Below are 21,739 nucleotides of genomic sequence, written 5' to 3'. Positions count from 1 at the left end.
CCACTGGTGGCTTTAAAAAGAACTTGACGTGGGTAAGGGGTTTTGACTGCTTTTCTGGGGAAATTTTCTGACCTCTAGATGGCGCTCTTCTCATTCCATCCCAGGTTTCGGTCTCCACACAGGCCAGGAAGAGGATGACCCAGATGCTAACTGCCACATTCTCCTTCTTAGAGGGTTCTCGCTGAAAGAACAGTCCTTCCCTCCCTCGCCCCCTTCCTCCTCTCCCCTCCTTTTTCCTCTATCTCCTTTTCCTTCCCTCTTTCTCTCCCTCCCTCCTTCTGTCCCATCAATGTTACTTAGTACCATTGTGTGCCAGGAATTGAAACTGGCAACAACAATAGAATCCTGCTTCCGGTTTCATCTAACAGCAGAGTTCACTGTGCATTGAGATGAGCAGGAGACCGTTTGAAAACTCGGGTGATAAAGTAGAGAGGTGGCCTTGGGCTGTTAAGCTGGGTCTACGCGTGGACACGATCCTACAGGACGGGACTTTCTTAGACGGCAGCGGAGACTCCGTGTTTGCGGCCGCGACGAGCATGACCAGACCTGAGGGACAGCAACATTCCCGCCTCTGAGAGGAGTGAGTCAGGCTGTAGAATTAGAGCCTCCCCCACTGCATGGCCTTCACTTATGTCTCAAGCCTGCCTGCCTTCCTTCCTTCCTTCCTTCCTTCCTTCCTTCCTTCCTTCCTTCCTTCCTCCCTTCCTCCCTTCCTCAGCACTCAGCATAATAAATACCACCATGATCCATACGGGTCAGGTCAGCTATCCAAGCCGCTCCCCACTCCACATCCGTTCCATTTTCAAGTCTGCTCCCATTGGCCAGTTAGGTCTAGTCTGTGCTGTAAACATAACGGGAGTCTGTCTGCTTTTTTTTGATCCTCTCTGTCATCACCCCAGGCAAAGCTGGGTGATTTCTCTGCGCTTGGTTCTAACTGCTCTCATCCCAACACCGCGTTCCTGAGTTTGCTGCAGGAAAGGCTGGCTGCTCTTGGCCCTCGTCTCCCATATGTCCTCTGTAGCCACTCTGCTTATGCGGCTCCTTGGTCCTCAGTTGTTCTGTCTCCTGTCATAGCTCGTTTGCCTTCTAGAACATACCATTGTTGACATTCACCTGGTTTCTTTTTCACTAGCTAGCACTTTTATTCAAGTACAAGCTCCGAGAAAGGACAGCCATCTCACCACAGTGCCCTCAGGGGCCTACAAAAGAGCCTGGCTTACAACACACATCTGGGGTATGCCAACTTGTTTCCTGTTGGAACTGTGGCAATAGCTCAGCTAAGTGGTTAAGAGGGTTTGGACTAAACGGATGGTATGGGGTTGGGAAGCAGAAACTCCAGTGCATCTTAGAAGACTCTGGACTTGGTGGCTGAATGCATTGGGATCAAGGAGAAGGAGTAAAAGATAATTAATTCATAATGGTGTCAGTGGTGTGACACTTCAGGGGAGAGGAACAGAAGCAACAAGGCTGAATGAGGCCACCAACAGTGACTCTATCTACAGAACAGACGGATTAGATTATAGAGATTTCCACTTGCAACCCATGTTTTTGTCATGCTAGCATGCAGTTAAGTATATCATGTTCAGGAGGTGTCTCATTCTTTTTAAAATTATTATTTTATTTTTGAGATTATACTTCTGTAATTCCCCCTTCTCTTTCTCCCTGCAAAGGTCTCCCTTGTTCTCTTTCAAATTCGTGCCTCTTTTTCATTATTTTTACATACGTGTGTGCATTCCTAAATACGTAAACATGACCTTCTTGTTTCCTTGTATTACTTCTCTTACTTGGATGTGTATGTTTTCAGGCTCACCACTTGATATTTGCTAATCAGTTGGTGCGCTCTTACCTGCGGAAGACTGTTTCTCCCATTCTTCACATTCCTTAGGGTCTAATAGTTTTTTGAGTAGAGCTGAGGCCTCAGGAGCTTTCTCCCATCCATGTTTGCATGCCTATTGGTGTCATATTAAGCTCAGGGCTGGCAGCAGTGTTGGTGACACTTTATGGGTGTGGCTCCTGATATTCCTAGAGACACAATCTCATGGCAAACTTCCTGTTTCTCTGCCTTTCACAATCTTTCTGCCTCCTCTTCTGAAATGTTCCCTGAGCCTGAAGGGCAGAAGTTGGGCTGTCAATATGTGTTTTAAGCTCCACAACTATGCATTCAGGCTCCGAACACAGCTCAAGAGAGACTTGGCTAATCAAATCTACCAAATGGCACTGGATCTGAACCTCAGACGTCATCAGCGTTCTGGCAGTGAGCTTCCTTTGCCTTGCTCCTGTTCTGACTCTAAATCCCTGTCCACTGCAGTTGCTGCCTGTCCCAGGAAGCAGCTAGCCTCTCCCGTCACTGCTCTGTTAGCCTCCTCGCACACTCATCTAACATAGAAATGCCGCACGGTGTTGGTGTTGCTGTCTGCAAGCCCTCCCTTTTTCTTCCCTCTGTACCAATCGCGGGATTTCTACACAAACAGGTGCTCTGTGTCTGTCATCCCAGCCAGCTCTAGGAGAGCCATCTCGGGAAGGGAAATCATGCAGAGAGTCAGAAACGTCAGACTCTTTCAGCTCGTCTCAGAGTCGGCCTGGGCTCTCCCTGTTCCTCTTTGGGACTACTTGAGAATCCTCTTTCAGTGAAGATTTACTCTCTAAACTTTAGAGAGTGAGATGCACACGCATCACACAGGTTCTAGGACCGTGCAGTGCACACCACCTGCTCCCATCATAGTGTGGGGAACATAGGCAGGTCTATCTGGTATTTGAAACCCAGGCAGAAGCACCTATCTGAAGGGTCTGTGTCTTGTGCCATGACTGACACTAATTTCCTGTACCCCAGAGGAGCATGTTCCAAGCAAGCTCTCCCTCTGGCACTTCTCAAAGAGGCCAGAACTTTCACTCAGGAGCCACACAAAGCTCTGGTCATCCATGGCACCAAAAGGCAGAGTTTATTTCCCACTCATAGCTCACCAGAGACCACCAAATGTTACAGTTCCGGGACTGGATGAGACCTGACCATCATCCGGCACAACCACCCATATGCTTGTGGTCATGTTGGGAAATTTCTCTGGGGAGTAATATATGCATCTTGTCAAGATGCTGAGTCTGGTCCCCATTATTTAAATGCCTTTTGAGTGGCAAGAAGGTTAACCTGCCTGTCTAGAGATGAGTTAAAATCACAGCTGACATTCAATGTCCTACATACTGTGCCTCCGACTTGTATTTATAGACAGGCTTTTCTGCTTCCCAGAAGCAGATGTATAGTCTGTATTCCTCCCAGCCATACCCCGTGCCTTCCCATTCCCAAAACCCTCTTCCACACACATGGTTTTCCTTCAATCTCTTTCCTTTACTCTGACAACTCTGTCAGTCCACATTCTGTCCATCCCTGGGCCCTGGTTAAAAGGACATTTTTCCCCCACCAATATTTCTGGGCTGTTGCTATCTCAAAGGCTTGTCCCCTTCCTCGAGACTCTGGTAGCTTCCATGGTATCTAGGTTATCAGTTGTTGCCCGATAATGTGGTCATTTATGCCACCTGTCTCTCTCCTGCTTTAATTAGATTGCAAGTTATCTGAGGGGAGGTTCTTCTTTTTAACCCCGTGCCTCCCATAGCATCTAAGATGGACTTTCCCACTTCCTAGGAGTTTGGTACACATCTGCTGTTGCCTTAGTTAGGGTTCTTATTGCTGTGATAAAACAGCATGACCAAAACATCTTTGGAAGGAAAGAGTTTATTTCAGTTTACAACTTCTGCATCACTGCTCGTCATTGAAGGAATTCAGAGTGGAAACTCAAACAGGGGAGGGACCTGGAAGCAGGGCCTGGATTAAAGGCCGTGGTGGGGTGCTGCTTACTGACTTGCTCCCCATGGCTTGCTCACCCTGCTTTCTTATATCATGCAGAACCAACAGTCCAGGGGTGGCACTGACCACAGTGAACTGAGCCATGCCACATACATCAACCATTAATCAAGAAAATGCCCCAGGGCTTTGCCCATCTGGCAGGGACATTATTCCAGTTGAGGTTTGCTCCTCTCTACTGAAAACTAGCCAGCACAGTTGTAAAACGATCAAGGGTGAAGAAATGAATTGCTGAGGAAACATGAAATGGGTGGCTAAGGGATTCTGGGGCCCTGAAAGACTCAGCTGCTTCTGGTTCAGATGGAAAGAAACAGCAGGAGAGAGAAAATGGGCCTCTGGAGGCAGCCAGCTGCAGCCCCAGAGAAATGTCTTCCTGTTAGAAAAAAAATTAGAAACCAACAAACCAAACTAAGTTGGCAGAGGAAGTGATGACGTCAGCCTCTCGTTCTTTCACAGATGTGTCACCCAAGTAAAACTCAAAGTTAAAGACACAAATGACCACATCTTCACCTCTCGTCCATCACCTATGCCTTTGGAAATAGACATGCGTGTGTAGACATCTGCATGCACATACACACATACATGTACAAGCATACACATCTGCACACACACACACACACACACACACACACACACACACACACACACACACAAGGGATCAGACTTCAAGGATAAAGTAGGAGTTTGTATGTATTCACTGAAGCATAAAAAGTGTCACCCAGGTTTCTTTTTCACCGTGGATCTTTATGATGGAGAAATGGGACTAGTGATGTGCGAGCAATAAATATGTTTCTAATGTTTAGCTCTGCTTTGGTTAAAAGCCAAGACTGTAGAAACGAATTGGTTTCAGCTGGATTTATACCATTCTTGGCATCAAAGAGATTTCCTTTTAATGCTGCTGAAAAGGACTGGGCTGGCTGCTGCAAACCTGGCACATGGCCCTAGTAATTCTGGCAAGTAAGTGGAAGTGTCCACAGAAAATGGTAGACAGCTGAAAAGGGCATGATCTGAGCATGGCTGGGTACAGTGCCGGCCAGAGTAGAGTGGTGTAGGTCAGGGGTGGGGGTGGACAATTTATGTCACAACAGGATCTCCTTGTCAAAGGTGGAGCTTGTCACTCTGAGCCTCCACATCTCCCAGGGCTCATTCATTTTCTGAATCCATATGGATCTGTGGCTTGGTGTGGCTTAGGTTGGTTTTGTTCTCGCTTTCGTTTTGCAGATTTAGTGAGATAATACTTTCTAACACCTTACAATCTACCTATTGCAAGTGAGCAGCTTGATGACTTCTAATACATTTATAGAGTTGGACAACCATGGTCACAATCCATGTTTATAACACTGTCATCCCAAAATCCCGTTAAGCATGCTTTCTTGAGGTGAACTGACTCCCCTCCACTCCCCACCTTTCAATCAGTCTGCTCTTCATCACCGTAATGTGCCTTTTCTGAACACTGAATACACAGACGCAGAGTCATATACTCTGTAGAAAGCCTTTGCATTTGGCTTCTCAAAGTATACTGTTTGAAGTCAGTCCATGTCACACCACGGACCAGTGCTTCCTCCTTTCTTCATTGCCCAATCACATTGCTCTGAATGTCTGGATCAATTCAATAGGTTTATTCTTTCTTCAGATATTTGCATTATTTCCTGTCTGGAGCTATTATAAATAATGTGTCTGTGAACGTTCACTTATAAGATTGGTTTTGGACAGTTTTCTCCCAATAAAATTTCCGAGCTTCCAGTAGGTTTATGTTTGAAGAAGGAGAAGGAGAAAGAACCAAAGTGAAGTGTTTTTGTAAAGTTTGAAACACATTGATCTCTGCCAAGATCCTGCTAGCGATTTGCTTTCTCCATGTTTCCATGGAAATTGCTTTTATCTGTTTGTTGGAGTTGTTGTCATGTGCATGTGTTTTGTGCAGCTCTCAGCAGTGAGCGTCGGTATAACACGACTTCAGTTTGCATCTCCTGGTGACTAATGCTGGCTAACTCGGAGCCACCCTCTCCTCCATCAACAGCTACCCTTATATCTTCTTTGATGAAGTGTCTGCTCAAGTCTTTCATCCATTCTTAATCAGGTTGTTTGTCATGTCAAGCTGTAAAATCTCAATTTATAATCTGGGTATAAATCTTCCATCTAATGTACATTTTGTAAATATTTTATCTCAGTCTATGGCCAGTCTTTTAGTTTAATTTGGGTTGTTTCTCAAAGCACAGGGGCTTTTAAATTTAATTAAGTGCAATATGTCAGGATTTGTAAGGTTTTCATTGCTCTTGTTCATGGGTCCATAGAGACTTAAACAAGATTCCACCAAGATTTTCCTCCTAGCTTGATTTCTACAACTGTCACAGCTGAAGTTCTAGTGTTCAGACTACAGCCTATTTTGAGTTAATTTTTACTGTGTGAGGTGAGAGAAGGATGCAAGTTCATGGACACCCTGTCTTGTCCCCTGATGCTGAAGACAGTTCTTTCTACAGTGAGCTGTCAGTTAACTATGAGTGTATGATTTTATATCTGGATTCTCAGTTCTCTTCCAAGAGCTCACATCTCTATCTTTATGCCACATTGTCTTGGGAATTAAGCTTTACAATAACTTCTGAAATTATCCTTCAGTATTATCCCTTACAAAATTGTCTTCCTTATTCCAGATTGTTTTGTAGTTTTATATACATTTTAAGATCAACTTTAATCAATTCCACAGAAATCAGGGACATGACAAGGCTGTCCACTCACTCTCTCTGTTTCTCTTCAATATAGTACTTGAAGCCCTAGCTAGGGTAATAAGACAGCTAAAGGAGATCAAGGAGATATAAATAGGAAAGGAAGAAGTTAAAGTTTCATTATTTACAGATGATACAATAATATACATCAATGACTCCAAAAATTGGCCAAGGAACTCCTACAGCTGATAAACACCCTCGGCAAAGTGGCTGGATATAAAATTAATTTGAAAAAGTCAGTAGCCCTCCTGTATACTAATGATAAATGGGCTGAGAAAGAAATTAGGGAAACCATACCCTTTACAACAGCCACAAATAGTATAAAGTATCTCCATGTAACTCTAATCAAGCAAGTGAAAGATTTATATGAAAAAACTTCAAGTCTCTGAAGAAGGAAATTGAAGAAGATATCAGAAAATGGAAAGATCTTCCATGCTTGTGGATTGGGAGAATCAACATAATAAAAATGGCCATCTTACCAAAAGCAATCTACAGATTCAATGCAATTCTTATCAAAATACCTACACAATTCTTTTAGACCTGGAAAGATCAATTCTCAACTTCATATTAAAAAAAAAAAAAACCAGAATGGCTAAAACAATCTTGTGCAATAAAAGATCTTCTGGAGGAATCTCCACCCCAGATCTCAAGTTGTACTATAGAGCAACAGTAATAAAAACAGCATGGTACTGGCATAAAAATAGGCTGGTTTATCAATGGAATTGAATTGAAGGCCCAGAAATGAATCCACACACCTATGGTCATTTGGTATTTGACAAAGAAGCCAAAACCATACAATGGAAAAAAAGACAGCATCTTCAACAAACGGTGCTGGTGTAACTAGATAATTACTTGTTAAAAAAAAGTGCAAATAGATCCATATTTATCACCCTGAACAGAACTAAATTCCAAGTGGATTAAAGACCTCAACATAAAACCAGACACACTAAATATGTTAGAAGAAAAAGTGGAAAAGAGCCTAGAACTCATTGGCACAGGAGACAACTTCCTGAACAGAAAGCCAATAGCTCAACCTCTAAGATCAACAATTAATAAATGGGACCTCATGAAACTGAAAAGCTTCTGTAAGGCAAAGGACACTGTCAACAGAAGAAAGTAACAGCGTACAGACTGGAAAAAGATCTTTGCCAACACTACATCCAACAAGGGGCTAAGATCTAAAATACATAAAGAACTCAAGAAATTAAATACCACCAAACCAAATAAACCAATTAAAAACGGAATTCAGAGCTAAATAGAGAATTATTAACAGAGGAATATCAAATGGCCGAGAAACACTTAAAGAAATGCTCAGCACCCCTAGTCATCAGGGAAATGCAAATCAAACCGACTTTGAGATTTCATCTTACACCTATTTGAATGGCTAAGATGAAAAGTTCAAATGACAGCACATGCTGGTGAGGATGTTGACGAAGGGGAAACCTCTTCCATTGTGGGTGGGAATGCAAACTTGTACAACCACTTTGGAAATCAATCTGGTGTTTTCTCAGAAAATTGGGAATATTTTTACCTCAAGACCCAGCTATGCCACTCCTGGGCATATGCCCGAAAGATGCTCCATCATACAACAAGGACATTTGCTCAACTATGTTCATAGCAGCTTTATTTGTAATAGCTAGAATCTGGAAACATCCCAGATGTCCCTCAACTGAAGAGAAAGAAACTGTGGGGTACATTTATACAATGGCATACTATTCAGCTATTAAAAACAAGGAAGTCTTGAAAATTGCAAGCAAATGGATGGAACTAGAAATGATCATCCTAAGTGAGGTCACACAGACCCAGAAAGACATGAATGCTATATACTTACTCATAAATGGATATTAGCCCAACATAGATGTCCTCTGAGAGACTCACCCTGTGGGTTGATTGGGACAGATACTGGGACTCAAAGCTGGACTCCGGGCAGAGTGCTGAACACTGTAGGGAAGAGTAGGGGGATAAAGGTCTGTGAGAGAGCAGGAGCTCCAAAGGGAGACCATCAAGGCCTGCAGATCGAGGCAAGGGGGAATCTGCACAAACTGATGCTCCAGTCAAGGACAATGCACGTAGGGAACCCCTTGTTCAGATGTAGCCTATGGACTGCCGATTCTCTATGTAGGGAGAATCTCCATGTGCTGCTGAACCTCTGACATGCACTCAGGTGCCCATGATTTGGTCACTGCCCCTTGGCAAGACGGCCTAGTGGGCACACAGTGGAAGGGGATGCAGGCTATCCTGATGAGACATAATTGGCTGTTGCCAGAGGTCTAGGGGAGGGGAATAGGCAGAAGAGGGAGGAAGGGTGGGAAAGGGAAGATAGGAGGGAGGGGATAACAATCGGGAGGCAGTGTGAATACATTTTAATAAATAAAATATACATTTAAAAATTTGGGTGGAGGAGGGGGTTGCTACAGAGACCGATGCACTAACCAAGGACCATGCATGGCGAGGACCTAGACACTCAGCTCAGTTGTAGTACATAGGCAGCACAGTCTCCTTGTGGGTCCCACAATATAGGGAGTAGTGACTACTTCTGACATGGACTCTGGCTTCCCAACACTGATCACTACCACCCTGGTAGGATGATTTTGCCAGGCCATAGAGGAAGAGGATAGAGACAGTACAGATGAGACTTGATAGGCTGAGGTCAGATATTAGGGGAGGATGGATCTCTTTTCTGAGGACTAGGAGAGTGTGGGATCAGGAGGTGATGAGGGAGAGGGCTACAATCTGGATGTAAGGAATTTAAACTGCAGAACACGAAGGTAATTTATATTGCTAATCCTAATACATGGGAATAGCTCTGAGACTGGCTGAGACATGAGTGTGTATATATAGACAATTCTTCTTCTTCTTCTTCTTCTTCTTCTTCTTCTTCTTCTTCTTCTTCTTCTTCTTCTTCTTCCTCCTCCTCCTCCTCCTCCTCCTCCTCCTCCTCCTCTTCCTCTTTTTCTTCTATTGGTTTTTCGAGACAGGGTTTCTCTGTGTAGCCTTGGATGTTCTAGACTTGCTTTGTAGACCAGGCTGACCCTGAACTTACAGTGATCTGCCTGCCTCTGGCCCCAACGTGCTGGGATTAAAGGCCCAAGCCACCACGCCAGGCTTTAGACAATTTGTTGGTTACAGAATCTCTGTGATTTAGGATTAGATGTCATGCTTTGTATGGCATGAATGAAGACTTACAGATGGCATTCTTCTGCTTATACCAAGAGCAGAGAACTAGCCTTAATTGTTCTGTGCATCCTGCTCACATTTATAATTTTAAGACTGTGTAATGCTTGTGAGAAATTATATGTTTTCAGAACAAATGAACCGGTCATTGACACTGGATCAGACCTGACAGGATTCATTCCTCTCAGCATGCTGGATGCTGACATCCTGCATCCTTCATGTTCCAGCCCCAGGCACTTCAGTTGCTGTCACCCATCAGAACAGGACAGCTTCCAGGACACTGTCATAGAAAGCTTCCAATCCCAATTGGTCCAGCATGTCAGACTGTTACACACAAGACTTCTATTAAGCCTGGAATTTCTCAACATTCAGAAACTGAACCACGAATGCTATTCCTAGCTTGTTTAATCACTTTCCTCAATTTTATTTGGGCCTCTACCAAGGTAGTATTCATCTCAAATCAGTCAGAAGAAACCTTAAGAGAACAATGCACCATTTCACTTTTAAAGTGTGTTGGGTAGGCTTTTGGTTGCTTTCTTGGGCTATAGATGTTTATTTTATTGGTAGTTGGTTATAAGTTACTATTAGTCATATTCAGAGAGAAAACGAGGTTGGATTCAGGCATGTCTCTCTTCTCCTTTATCTTTCTTTCTTAGGTTTGGAGATAGTGGTTGTAAAAGAAGGGGGAATTTAGAAATATATAGGGCCAATAGGACAAAAAGTAGACTATTGGGTTTACTCTTCAATGTAAGGTCTTAATTGGTGCTCGCAGGTTATTTTAAATTCATTGGTATAGAATTTTGTATATTGATACAAAATACGTTTAATGTTGATATTTTGGTATAGAATTCAAGTTTAAGATTATTCTTTACACACATTATATATATTTCTATTCTAATATGATGTATTGTACCCATACAACTCAAGGGTTACCTCCAATACTTTGAAAGTGCTATTGCAGGCTGTTTAGGATAGTAAATTATACACATTAATTGTTAGTTGGTCAAATCCTGGTCATATCAATTACTAGTCTATTTGTTTTTTACTACTTAAACAGTCTTTAATGAGAGTTGTGTATGGAGGGAGAAGCCTCTACTCCTGTAGCTTCTCAATTGTTTATTCCTTGTATTTGCCCTTCTTCTTTCCTACTTGTTGGGACGTGGCTTTCCTTTCTAGAATCTTCTCCCGGTCTTTATCCAGCTTTAGCCTGGTGATTCTCACCTTGCTGGGGTGTATGCCCACGTGAACAGTTGTGCCATTAGCCTTTTCTCACTGCACTCATTCAATGTAGATGACATATTTTTTCCTGTATACGTGGACCACTTTGCCAATCTACTGGACTTTCTAGTCTCCATCGTCCTTTTGAATGGGCATAGACTGAACATTATCCTTCTGTCTCAGCTCTTTGGAAAGAGGGGAAGACATGATCTTCCTCTGAATGTGAGATGGTGCATTGAAATGGCATTGTGGTTCTTGCTTCAGTCAAAAGTCATGAAAGCATTGAACTTCATTTTGGTGGCTGCAATCCAGCGATGGCTGCAAAAGGAAAGAGATACACACTAGTCTATTTTTATCACAAGACTATACATCCTAGGTGTAACAGATAGATATGAGTCTATAGATAGATAAGGTAAGATAAGGTCTTCAAAAACCTCAGAGTCCTACAGAACATGACATTTAAAGATGTTTTTATTGTTTAAAGATTCTTTGATAATAAGACAGATTAACTGCTGGCAACACCCAGTCTACCTTGAAGAAGATGATGAACATCAAAGAACCTCCTTATGGAGATGGCTTCAATGTGGCAAACAAGCCACTGTGCAAAATGTCCTCATTTCTACCACAGACAGAATTCTGCCTAAAAAAGGGCAAGCTTGGATGCTGGCAGAGTCGACAACCAAACTCTGCAAAGACAGGGTAAATAAGTCCTCAATAGTTTCTGCCTTACAAATATGTCTGCCAGATACACTGGGCCAGAAGGCTGAAGTTGTCCCCTGTCAAAAAGCATGATGGGGTGTGACATGTTGCTCCTGTAGACCAGCTTAGGGAGAACTGAGTGTTTACTTGCTTTTTCTTTTTTGAGACAGGGTCTCTTGTAGCTCGGGCTGACCTCCAATTTCATGTCTACTGGAGGATGGCCTTGAACTCCTGATCCTTCTGACTCCACCTCCCTGTGATGATGTTTCAATCATATGGAGTCATCTAACCTCTGAACTTTGCACCTGCATCTATGAAGACCTGACTATGCATCCCTTTTCCTTCTGCCTTGCTAGTTTCTTATGGAGGATACACAGACCACTGGAGTCGATGCTGCTTCTTCCCCAATACTCTCAAGTGCCATAAATCTCCCCACCACTGATTTCATTCACTGCATCCTGCAAATTTTGATGAAGTTGCATTTAATTTTGATTTAATTTAAAATGTTTACATTTACTTCTTCCTGTGCTTGGAGAGTTTCCAGCATTCTTTCTGTTATTGATTTCTAATTTGATCCCATTGTGCTAAGAACAGACTTTGGTATGATTTCTTATTCTTTCACATTTGTTACAGTTTGTTTACAGGTCTAGAGTGTGTTCTGTTGTGGTGAAGGTTCCATAGGAGCTTGAAAATAATGGGCATTTTACTGCTGCTGGATGAAATAGTCTATAAATGTCAATTAGACTCGGCTGATTAATGGTGCTCTTCAGCTCGTTGTATCCTTATTGATTTTCTGCTTGCTGGGTCTCAATCATTGAAGGATGGGTGCTGACATCTGCAGCCACAATAGTGGGTGTGTTTATTTCTACTTTCAGTTCTGTCAGTCTGGGCATCACCTATTTTGACACTCTCTTGTCAAGTGCACACAGCAGGGACTGAGAAATCCCTACACTCTCACCCTCATACTCCACCCTGTTAATCTTTTATATTCTGCAGTTCACCTTGTATGAAATCAGTATAATTGCCACACGTTTATTTTGCTTGATGTTGCCTTGTGTTCCTCGTGTTCCTCTCTCCTTTCATCTATCTGTCTCTCTGTCTCTGTCTCTGTCTCTGTCTCTCTCTCTCAAACACACACACACACACACACACACACACACACACACACACACACACACACACACACACACACACAGGACAAAGCTTGTTAAGACCCAAGATGTTCAAGGAAGGAGGGGGGGACACCATTCCATCTTACAGGAAGCATGTTAAACTCAGGATGTAAACAATTCAAAGGCTTCTGGAAGTTCCTGAAACTGACCAAACTCACTAGCTCCTTCCCTCTCCAAGTTTACAGAAGCCGGATGAAGTGTTGAGAGACACTTTCAGACAAGCTGAGCTTTCTAGAGGAGGCAAAGATGAGTGGAGCTGCCTGGAAGAGATTCAGGCCAACGGAGCTAGCTAGAAAGGCTGCTCCCCAACTGCTGATCTGCCTGCAGGCTGTGCAGGGTGCTCCAGGGTTCCACTTTTATGAGCTGTCACCATGTCAAGGTGGGCTTTTGATGATGCAGCGTTTTTGAGTCATTTCTGTTCTTTCAGAGACCAGGGTGCTCACCATGACACCAGGGAACCCACAGAATTTCTGCTCTTTTAAGTAACCCCTCACTCATTCTCATACAAGTAAATCCACTAGAACTTCCTAGTTCATGAAGATGGATTTTAGTGCTATCCTTAATTTAGTTGTAGGGTTCATGTCTGGGGCGAGTAGCTGTTTGGGTACATCCCCACCCCACCCCAAGAATAGTGTCACAGAACACACTGATGCTTGCTTTCTTGCGTCTTTTACTTTTGATCCTGATAAGCTACTGCCACCTCTTATCTGCCTAGGAGCTATGTAAGCAGGACTTGCTGGTGGATCTGTAAGTGACCTGCAGCACCCATCTAGATTGTAGCCCCCTCCCCCAGGTCTGCTCTTATTTCTAGTTGGTTTCCACTGGTGTCTCTAAGCTCCTATGTGTGGGAGGACATCCCCTGGGAAGAATGCTTAGGCTGCTCCTGTCCGTGTAAAAGGAGTGCACACAACCTTTGGATAGCCCATGACACACCAGGTCTGTATCAATCCCCCCATGGCTGCTTCACCTTCTAGAATATCTGCTAAATACATACCAATCACCTGGACAGGGCTGGCTGTCCAGTTTCTGACTGGAGGATCTATTGGTCCGGTCTGGCCCTGTGCATCTGAAATTGCCTCTCAAGCTAGCACTCTATGAGATCAAGTGAGAGTGTCTAGTGATGGCAAAGGCTTTATGACCTGCCTTGTCCGGACTGAACAGAACTGGAGAAAGGAGTTGGGAAGAGCCATGGATACTACTGATTGACCCTGACTTCACTCTAAATACCGACATTCACATGAGCAAACACAGCTCAGCTCTTTGCCTGCCACCAATTTCCAGAACAGCATGGTTGTTCTCGGCACTTTTGAGCAAGCATTGCTTGCTGCCTTTGAGAAAACAGTTTATTAACCTCTTGACTCTCTGATGCCAGTAGCTTCCCTCTGAGCTCAGTCTCCTGACCTAGAGAAGGGTGTGGGAGGGAAGAGGCCATGGACAGAACACTTTCTAGCCTAGACTCTTTCACCTACAGTGCTCTCGCCCCTGCCCTGCTCCTGCCCCGCCCCCTGCCCTGCTCCTGCCCCACCTCTACCCCCACCCCCAGGAATTTTCTGCATTTCCTTCCATTTTGAACTTGTAAACGTCTAACACAGTTCAGAGTCAGCAAATAACTCTACACAGTGGACCTCCCAAATTAACTGGGGGCTGGAGAAATTGCTCAGCGGACTAGCTGCTCTTTCAGAGGACCAGAAGTTTCCCAGCACTCACATTACAGGCTCACAGCTGCCTGTAATTCCAACTCCAAGAGACACAGTGCCCTCTTCTGGTCATTGTGGGCAACTTAACACACACATACAGACACAAACATACACAGACATAGACACACACACACACACACACACACACACACACACACACACACACACAGACACACACAAATATTTAGAAAATTCGCTGATCCTACCTTTCCTAGGGTCCTGGGATTATTTCTACCTAAATTTTGTGCCCAAGGAAGATAGTACGGGCGGGTTCCTGCAAAAGTGAGGCCATCGAGCATGCCTTCTCTCAAAGAGAGAAGAACATTGCTGGTTTTTCCTTTCTTTCATTCTTTTGCCCACCCACTTCCTGACCTCTGCAGTTTTCCTCCTCAGGTTGAGAGTCATGACTGTGAAACAGACCCTGGACCAGTTGTTGTTGTTGTTGTTTTATGTGACATGTCTCACTTGTTATCACCACAATCTTAACAGATAGTCAGGTCCTGTCTTAGCTGGATTTTATAGATGAGGAAGTTGAGGAAACTTCCTGGATAGTTTAAAGCCACATGCTTATTAAATCTCTACCTGTCAGGGTAGAGGAATGATTCAGTGGGTAGAGACTCAGTGGGTAGCATTCCCTATAATGCTAGGAACCTGCGTTTGCTCCCCTGAACCCAAGAGAAAGTTAAGAAGGGAGAACCAACTCCACACAGCTGTTCTCTGACTTCCGCACACATGCTGCAGCACACGTCCATCACTCCTCCCCCACCTCCAATTTTGAAAAGGTTGCAAACACTCACTACTTCTCAACCCCTTCTACACCACAGCAACCCAGTGAACAGCTTGGCTGTGTGATGGATGTGATCATGCCTCTGTCGGGACTAGGAAGCTCCCCTGCTTGTGAGATCCCAGGGATGTCTTGCTAGCTAGGCTTTGAGTATGTGGCGTGGAGGTCCCTTCAGGCAGAGAGAACCAGGTTAGCAAGGCTTCATTCCTGGAAAATGATGCTGGACTCTACAGCCTGCTTGCGGCAGGAGAGGAGGGAGAAGCTCACGTGGAAGGGGCTTGAGGCCTGTGAAGACCAGCCTGAAGATTTTGAATCTCAGTCTGCAAACACAGAAGCTATATGCCCGGGAAGATTTCCGTGGTCCTGGAAGGACACAGATCCAGGGCTGGGCTTTTTCACTCTTATTATTTGGCAGCCATGCTTAGGGTGGAGATTTGGGTAGAGGAGAGACTGACTCAGAAGTGGAAGGTGAAGGTCATAGTCAAAGCAAGGTGATGAAAGTCTAAGCTGTGGTTGTGCCTAGAAAAAGGCAGCTGTGAGTCATGAAGACAAATGAACGCATTATGGAGTTAGCTCACTGGCCCAGGAGGATGTATTTTTTGCAGGCTTCAGAAGCAGCAGTAAAGGCCTCTTATAATGCCGATGCTTTCTTTCTATCATTTTAGCTATTTTTGTACGGTCTCCATTTTCTGTCACAGAAATAATAGCCACAGATGTTGTTTTGATTATTTTTGTATTCTAATGGGTCAAGAGATGGCTATAAGGTTTTCTAAATAGATCAGTTAACTTGTATTTTATCTTTTTTGTCTTGTTTTGCTTTTGTTTTTAGAGACAGGGTTTCTCTGTGTAGCCTTGGCTGTCCTGGACTAACTTTGTGGACCAGACTGTCCTCGAACTCCCAGCGATCTGCCTGTCTCTGCCTCCCGAGTGCTGAGATTAAAGGCATGCGCCACCACCACCCAGCCGTATTTTATCTTTTTTTAACTCCAAGTTGTTAGATAGGATTATTTTTTGAGGCCTAAAGTCTGTTGTTGGTTAAGTGTACCAGTTTAGAACTGCCAGTTTTTGTTTTCTTTTATCAAAACCAAAAGCATGCTCTTAAAGCCACTGATATTCCCTGACTTAATGGTAGAGAAACTAAACAATTTGGGGCCACTCCATAATGCCATTGCCAGCAGCTTTCACTCATTTTCGCGCTTTCAGGGAGATGGTTGGCTGCACCAGATTTGAAGACATTCTGTGCCATGTAGCACCCTCTGGTTTCTGTGATTTTAGTTTCTCTACTCACTACATGAGAAGCCAGAGAGCTGTGGCTGGATAGAAGGGTCTTGTGGTTTGTCTGAGATGTATTTGTTTGCTTATTTATTTAAATTTATGTGTATGTGTGTGTGCCTATGTGAGTTTATGTGCACCACATGTGTGCAGGTCTCCACAGGGGCCAAAAGAGAATGTTGGCTCCCCTGGAGTTGTAGGAATAGGCAGTTCTGAGCTGTCTAATGTTGGTGCTGGGCACTGAACCCAGGTCCCCCGGAGGAGCAACAAGTATTTTTAATTGAGGACCCATTCCTCCAGCTCTGGATTTGGGGGTCTTAGATGCATGTGTGTGCGTTCATAAGAAAGCACAGTTAGTAAACTTTGTCTGTCTTTCCCTTCCTCAAGCATTTTGTGGACAATGGTCTGCTAGAGACAAGTCTTTGTTTATTTCATCCACTAACTCTGTCTCTACTTCTGTGGCAATGCCTACAAGTACATTATGGATTTTAGGATTATGGCTTTTTTATATATATAAAAAAGCAGATATGGTTTCTTTAGTGGACAATGTGATTTTACACACACACACACACACACACACACACACACACAAACACTTCTCACCTTTTCCTGCTTCAGAAACATGGGATTTATAATTTTGTGGTAGCAGAAACAGTAAGCCATGTCAGACCATTCCCACACAGATAGCACTGGGTGGGGTGGTGGGGGGTGCAGGGGAGATGGAAGAAAAGTACATTGCTTAGGCTCCTCATCACTGTGACAAAATGCCTGACACAGGTGACTTAAGGGGAGGAAAGGCTTATTTTGGTTATGATTTCTGGGGCTTTAGTCCATGGACTACCTCTGTCTAGTCTAGGCTCATGGTGAGTCAGATCATCACGGCAGGAGGAGCATGTGGCTTCTCACCTCATGGCAAAGAGGAAGTGGAGAAAAAAAAGAAATGACAGAAAGAGCCCAGGGACAAGATATCCCCAATGATCTACATCCTATACCTGGGCTGCATCTAGTAACGTTTCCAAAACCTGCAAGAGACTACCACCAGGTGGGGACCAAGCCTTGAACACATTGTACCTTGGGGTACAATTCACATCAAAACTGTCATAGAAGCCATGTACGCTGGTGTAGCCACCCACAAGGCTGGGGTTTATTGGTCGAGTCATCCTGGGCCATCACCTTCTCTCTGTGGTACAGGCCTGGCTCTGTGGCTCCTGTTAGACTTTGATTCCATGGCTCCGTCAGAGTGGCTGGATGCTCTGGCTGCTGGCTGCAAAGGAGAAAGCCACTGTCTTGTCTGCCTTCCAGGATTCCAGGTTTGAGAATCCTATAAAGTGAGAGGCCTTCCAAGAGGGCCCCCATTCTTACTTCATTTCTTCAGAACAGCTATGAGCATGTAGCCTGACTTCCTCCTGTAGTCTCATACAAAATGGCCCTTTCCTTCCCAACCAACGCCTCCACGCTCCTGGTGGAGAAAGACAGAAGGTGTGGATACAGGATTGTTTCCTCTGGGAGCCTGTTCATTCTGGTAGAGTTGGCTAGCCCTTAACTTTCAGCAGCTGTTGGACATGACCTTTCCTGTTGGGAGGCGGAGCAGAGGCTGCCCCTGTGTGGAGCCAGGAGGGTCAATATTGAAGGATCCATTTGTTTTGTTTGGCCTCCACCTGGTGGGAAAAACAATCATGGTCACTGGTGATAAGGGGGAGGGGCCTTAGAGGAATCTCTGTTCTGGAACATTGGGGCTCTCTGCTCTTTCCTGGAGAGGACTGACAAATAGGAACCGAGCCTAAGCTGAGGGCTGCAAATGAGTGAGAACATCCAAGCCAGAGATGCCAGGAAGAAAGTTGCTGCAAAGTTGAAAGGAGCCTCAGATAAAGGGTGGCACATGTCCTGAGAGGTATCCTTATGCCTTTAAAGCCCACTTACACCAGCAGCTACCCTCTCACATTGGCTAGCCCCGCTATGGTTTGGATGTGGTTGGACTGTGCCTCTGAAGGCTCAGGTGCTGGAGGGTTGGTCCTGCATGGTGATACCCAGAGGCCGTGAAACCTTTATGAGACAGCACAGTGGAAGGTTGCTAGGTCATTGGGGGGTTTCTCTGCAGGAGAAATTAGTGTAGTTCTCGTACCAGACCACAGTCTGTTTCCTAGGTAGATAGTTGTTTAAAAGAGATTATGCCTGGCCTCTGAATCTCTGTGGCTTTTTGTCTCACCGTGAGATTTCTTCCCCCTTGCATGCATGGTTCCACCATCATGCCATCCGCCATATTGTTTTGTATTCAGAAGGATCTTACAAAGCAAAGCAGACTCTTGGACCTCTAACAGTGTGAACCAATAGACCTCTTTTCTGTATATTTAACTCGGCCTTAGGCATTTTGTTACAGTAACAACAACAAAACAGACAACAGATCCAACCTGATTAAGACATACCTTTCCCGAGCTACAGAGGAGGGAGAAGCATACTCCACAAATACCTAAGTGTCTCTTAGGCTGATGATTCATGCAGAATTCCTTCCTATTGCCTTGTTCCCTGTGTCCCAGAGAAGACAGGAATCGCTCTTCAGGACTTCCTTCCTCCAGAACTCGCACAACTTGGTTCTCCGTGCTCATCCATCGTCAAGTCTGCTCTGTTTCCCAGACCCCGGGGCTCCCCAACCTCACCTGTACTCTACTCCTCGCTTCTGCTTGAACCTGGGTCTTTTGTTTGTTTGTTTTGTTTTGTTTTTTCGAGACAGGGTTTCTCTGTGTAGCCTTGACTATCCTGAACTTGCTTTGTAGACCAGGCTGGCCTCGAACTCACAGCGATCTGCCTGCCTCTGCTTCCCAAGTGCTGGGATTAAAGATGTGCGCCACCACTGCCCAGCTGAACCTGGATCTTTGCTGCTGCTCTCTCTCTCCCTCCCTTCTCACTGCGCCAGGTTCCTAGCCTCGGCCTCTGACCATCTGAGGGGCTCTCCCTCTGATTCTCATCTTCTAGCACCCCATTAAACAAAAACGGAGCCAGTCCACAAACAGCAAACCTCTATCCTTAGCCGATGACCTTCAGACTTCCAGGACCTGCCATATGCATTTACCCGCTCTGCACTCACTTAGCCATCATGACTCAAATGCCTGCTAGATGTCACACATGTAGGCCGGCAGGATGCAAATCCGTTCCCCGAACACCCACGTGTCCTTTGTGAATAGCCCACTGGGATTTTTGTCTGTCGCTTGCTTTTAAGCATGGGTGACTTTCTCTGTCCTTTTCTTGAAGTTGTCTGGGTCCTGGCCAGGGAGAGGCAACAAAAGGCCAACAGGAGTTTGGGTGAGCAAGGAAGTCTGGCTAAGAGACACAAGGAAAGAGCAGGACTTCAAGAGTACATATTACTTGGGTATTCCTATTATTGTGAAGACCTGACAGTGGGCTGCCAGGCTGTTGGGTTTGCAGCCACCGTACAAAGCTACAGTCTTCCCCTAAACCAAGGCTGTTCTAACAAAGAGTCAGTACATGGGTAGCAGCTGGGGAGGTTATGTAGCTAGAGAGCGTTGCCTGGGTAAGCCACATATGGCCTAGTCCTTTTCGTTACCCCACACCTCCCTGCCTCCCCATGGCCTCTGCCATACTGCCCTGCCCTGGTCGGTCCCATAGCCGACTTCCTGTAATGCTGAGTGTTTCTAAGGAGAACATCACACCCAGAAACAGCTGTCTAATTTGCATGGTCCAGTGTGGAATAAGAATCAGGGCCTGTTGTTCAAAAAAAAAAAATGATTAATATTGTCTAAGAAATGTGATGGCAGAAAGTTAAATCCAGCATCAAGTTCTTCTAATTACAGGCCCTATAGGTCACACTCCAATAAAGCTGGCCTTGCCTAGGTCTTATGTGGCACCTAATATATGACCAGCAAAGAATAGAGAAGGCTGGGGCTGGTCAACCTTGGATCTTGAAGGCCAGACAGTCATGGAGCATGAGGAATCCAGGGATCCTTTCTTTCTTGCATTCAGGGCCTAGGGCCAACCCTGCTGTGCCTCAGTTTCCTACCTCCATACCGAGAAGAACCATCCTCAGTCCATCTCTTTTCTCCGTGGGAAAAGTAAGGTCATCCAGGGCATCAGCTGATGCCCAGCTCATCCTTCTGCTGGTTCTGGGCAGTTCTAGAAAGTGATAGTATCTGCAAGTTGGAGACATATCCTTAAAGGCACAGTTGGTGTGCTGTCTTGGAGCATCCATGAGTTGGGATGGACCAAATAACAGCCATTTTTTCTGTCCTATGAACTAAATTTCATTAGATGCAGGGAACAGGAAGCAGAATTACATCAGAGACAGGAGCACATGGGATTGGGTGATCAAGTCAGCCCCTGAGAGAAGTTGTCCATTCTACATAAAGAATGTAACCTACTTCTAGGTTGAGGCACACCCGTCTTTCCTCCCTTAAAGGCTAATGCAATGGGGCAAGTCAGAGACCTGGTTAGGAGACCACCCCTAGGAAGGTAGATTCATCATAAGGTAATGTATTTTAGAATTTCCAGAATTCCCAACCCTCAGTGTAGTCCCTACCAGCTAAACCAGCTTGAAGTTCACTTGCCTTTCTGAGGCTGACTCAGAAAGGCAGAAGTATTTCTTGTTCTTCCCTTCTGTGTTTTTCATTCAGACACTGGCAAAGCCGGAGGATGCCTTTAACCCTTTAACTCCCTATCTATTGCGTTCAGCTTCCTTGCTTTTTTTTTTTTTTCCAGTTCCTCTCCTTGCCATGGGCCACCTGCCGCCATGTCGCTGACCACCAAGGTAGCTTATCTTTTCCATTTTACTCCTCTGGGCAGCTGCACCACTGGCAGCTTACTTGCCTTGGGGTTCTTCTATTAGACTCTAATAAACTGTCCTCGTGTTTATGTTTATGTCTACTTTTAAATTCTCTCTGTGATGAGGCCCCAGAAGGGCCTCCAGTTTCCCTGGTGGTTGAGTGTTGGATGATGGTTCAGCTGGGTCTCTCCAACAGTCTTTTAGCCTGTTAATTTTTTCATTGGTAGAGAAAAATGGATATGTCCCTGTGGCCCTAGATGGCATCGACTGGTCACAGCCAGTCTAAGCCCATTACTCCACCTGAGAGGTGATGACTGGCCAGGACAAAAGTCACCAGTAAGAAAGGAGAACTTGGCATTTTCTTAGGCACCGGCTACCA

The 21,739-nt window shown here is 44.8% G+C and overlaps 1 protein-coding gene across 2 annotated transcripts in view; it reads left to right on the top strand.

Annotated features, from left to right (window-relative positions):
• Positions 1-338: 338 nt before the first annotated feature.
• Positions 339-21,739, top strand: part of CRACR2A (calcium release activated channel regulator 2A) — a 128,187-nt gene continuing 106,786 nt past the window's right edge. Inside the window, exon 1 of one of the 2 annotated variants that reach the window (XM_084766788.1) lies at positions 339-580. The gene's annotated coding sequence lies outside the window, so the exon portion shown is untranslated. Of the gene's footprint in view, positions 581-21,321; positions 21,346-21,739 lie in introns of those variants that run through there. The other variant, XM_084766791.1, reaches the window with a different exon arrangement.

The sequence above is a fragment of the Acomys minous genome (genome assembly GCF_964271855.1).
Source record: "Acomys minous genome assembly, chromosome: 17".
NCBI lineage: Eukaryota > Metazoa > Chordata > Mammalia > Rodentia > Muridae > Acomys > Acomys minous.
The sequence above is the reverse complement of the archived record's forward strand: the minus strand, read 5'-3'. Positions and strand labels throughout refer to the sequence as shown.